The 3,488-nt window shown below is 41.2% G+C and overlaps 1 non-coding gene across 1 annotated transcript; it reads left to right on the top strand.

Annotated features, from left to right (window-relative positions):
- Positions 1 to 2,141: 2,141 nt before the first annotated feature.
- LOC123858045 (U6 spliceosomal RNA) lies at positions 2,142 to 2,248 on the top strand. Its single transcript, XR_006794015.1, has one exon. It is a non-coding gene; the product is annotated as a U6 spliceosomal RNA (small nuclear RNA).
- Positions 2,249 to 3,488: the final 1,240 nt, after the last annotated feature.

Here is a 3,488-nt window from a genome sequence, read left to right on the forward strand (position 1 = left end):
CATTTGTTTACCTAATATTTATGGAGCACGTACTAAGTGCCAGCACTGTATTTGATACCGGTATCATATAAATAGGAAATAAGGTCAGACCCCGCCCCGAGGTTCAGAGCAAGTCACCCTAGAATGAGTGGAAAAGCAAGGCATTGTCTGAGAACACATGTTTGGGGTGGGAATGAAGGTTGGGGGAGATCAGTAGATTGTTACCATCAACACCTGATTAACATATAGAAGATGTGCTGCTCTAGCTTTTATCCCTGAAACAGGGAAGTAAATGTACAGTTTTGATAGTCTGAGGATGGGATGGAGAAGGGGAGAGGAAGGGAAAAGGAGAGAGAACATACAGAATACCCAGGAGCTAGGAATCTCTCTAAGTCATGAGCTTTATCCCAAATACTCATGAATATTTTGTATTCTATTCCACATGAGGTTAATATTAGGAAACCATTGCTGAGGTCCCCCTAAGGAGCAGCTGAAAAATGCCCCCCTTTTTAAGTTCCCATACAAACAACTGAAACAAGGGTCCACTTGGAGAGGAAAGCATGGTTGGTATAGGGTAGGGAAGGACATTATTAAGTAAGGGGTGGCAGAGAGCCTTCCAGGCCAGCCCCAAGTGCCCACATCAGACTCCCAGGGAGAGTGGCCTGGAATAAAGACCAAATCAAATCAGTTACTGCCCCCTTGAAACTCTTCAGGAAACTGGAACTGGGCTTTCTGACCTAGTAACAGAAGGTGGGAAAGGGGAGGACCCTTCTGCCACCTCGGCCAGGCTACCCTGGGGAAGACCTGAAGAGAAGCTAGTGGCCGTGGAAATGAGGCAGGGAGGGTGGCGACAGGGGCAGATGCCTTCAGAGAGGGTCTGAGGAAAGGCAAATTGCACCAGCAAGGCAGCTCAGTAGAGTCCCGAGAACCAGAACTTACGGGGTTTCCAGGAGATGGAGGTGAGCAATCTCGCTGTTGAGCCCTGGGTCAGAGACCCTACAGTTTCCCAGTGGTAGTGAGCAGGGTTGGGTAAGGCCAACCAGGGACAAGTGGCTTAATCTCTATGAGCTTGTTTCCTCATTTGTAAAATGGTGATACATGGTGTAAAATAATGATTATATTGAAGAAAAAATTTCTGGGAAGTTTTGAGTGCCAGTGCCCTGGTATAATAAAACCATACATAATAATGACATTTTCTTTAAGGCTGTGGTTCTCAAAGCAGGTGGAACTTCTCCGGGGGCATTTTGGCTTCTGAGGGAGAATCTTCACATGTGATAATGATTAGAAGCCCTGCTGGGATTTAAGGGACAGTTGCCAAGGATGCTGTCCACTCCAAAGAATTATTCTGGTCCCTCACAACTTTTGAGGTCTCTCCAGATATATCAGTGAACAACCTGTTCATAATTACCTGCGCCTACAACCTACCTTCATTTTTCATATAAATACAGTGTCCCCCCAATTCTAATACACACTGAACTTTCTAGAAACACACCTTGCAGATAAAGGAAAAGAAGGCTGTATTTTGGTTTGTTTGAAATTTTGCAGCAAATTTTTCATCATTTCAGAAAAAATGAATCACTGATAGTCACAGTTTTCTCAACATTCAAATCACCATTTCAACACAACTCTAGCCGTCTGCGTTTATAGCTACTAATGACATGCATGTTTCTATGCACAGCTGCAAACCTCCAACTGACTCTTGGCCCCATAATGTAGTCATGCCTGAGCACTGATATAGTGAAATATATATATTGTTAAAGATTTTATTTATTAAAAAAAAAAGATTTTATTTATTCATTTGAGAGACAGAGAGTGGGGGAGGAGCAGAGGGAAAGGGAGAAGCAGACTGTGCTGAGCACAGAACCTGACATGGGGCTTGATCCTATGACCCTGAGATCATGACCTGAGCTAAAATCAAGAGTCAGATGCTCAACTGACTGAACCACCCAGGTGCCCCTGAAATACACATTTTATTATAAAATACATTCCCTTCATTTCTCTTTTATGTTGAAGTTGGGGCCTTCATTGTTTATTATATGTGTAAACGATTTATTGTACTAATGAATTTTATCTCAGGATAATAAAGGAGATGTTATAAAGTATTTGTATTTGTAAAAGAGGGATAACCCTATTAGAACTACTGCCTTCAAAGAAAAACTGTCGTGCTCGCTTTGGCAGTACACATACTAAAACTGGAACGATATAGAGAAGATTAGCATGGCCCCTGCGCAAGGATGACATGCAAATTCGTGAAGCGTTCCATATTTTTAATAAACCACAAATTAAAAACAACAACAACAAAGAAAAACTGTCTTCCTGATCACATGGTGTTAATGATACCTCAGGCACGAATGAACGGTCCTCCATTTTATGTAATTATGTATGCGGTTGTGTCTACGTATTGAATAACTATGAGATGCAAGGAAATGCCTCTATGGTGTGTACCAGGGCAAATCACAGTGTTCTTTCCATTTGCTGGTCAACACTTTGAGCTTGAGTAAGCAGATTAAAATGAACTCTCAGGAATCAAATTTCCCAGTCTGAATGAGAAGCCAAAGCTGAGGATAAAGCAAGGCAAAGAAAGATGTTAGATCTCCAGAAGCCAGGCAGAAATAATGATAAGGCCAATTAGGGGCGCCTGGGTGGCTCAGTTATTAAGCGTCTGCCTTTGGCTCAGGTCATGGTCCCAGGGTTCTGGGATCGAGCCCCACATCAGGCTCTCTGCTAGGCAGGAAACCTGCTTCTCCTTCTCCCACTGCCCCCTGCTTGTGTTCCCTCTCTTGCTGTCTCTCTCTCTGTCAAATAAATAAATAAAATCTTTAAAAAAAAATGATAAGGCCAGTTAACATTATTGAAGCTTATGTCCTAGGGTTTTATCTTACATATTAAATATTATGTCATTTAATCTTTACATAAACTCCATGAAACAGGTACTATTGTTATTATTCGTAGGTACATGTGAAGAAACCAAAACTCAAAGAATGTGAATGATCTCCTCAATGACACACTGCTGAGAAGTGGCAGAGACTCAGGTCTGTCTGACACCATAGCGTAAGCTCAAAACTACTACATCGGATGGAGAACACAACCTTAACTGGAGAATAGGAAAACCTTTACCCACAACTGGGGAAATGGAAAGAAGGTGAATGAAAAGAGCACTGACTTGGCATTCAGGAAACCCAAGATCAGGCTCCGTTTTTGCCACTGAATTGACCTTGGATATGTCCATTTCTTCCAGATTGCCCAATTTGTTGGCATATACTTTTTCATAATATTCTCTTATAATTGTTTGTATTTCTGTGGTGTTGGTTGTGATCTCTCCTCTTTCATTGTGATTTTATATATTTGGGTCCTTTCTCTTTTCTTTGTGATAAGTCTGGCTAAGGGTTTATCAATTTTATTAATTCTTTCAAAGAACCAGCTCTTAGTTTCATGGGTTTATTCTACTGTTGTTTTGTTGTTATTGTTTGTTTCTATATAATTTATTTCCACTCTAATCTTTATTATTT

The sequence above is a fragment of the Mirounga angustirostris genome, unplaced genomic scaffold (genome assembly GCF_029215605.1).
Source record: "Mirounga angustirostris isolate CCGP_5_RB_7025 unplaced genomic scaffold, mMirAng1.0.hap1 SCAF_13, whole genome shotgun sequence".
Taxonomy (NCBI): Eukaryota; Metazoa; Chordata; class Mammalia; order Carnivora; family Phocidae; genus Mirounga; species Mirounga angustirostris.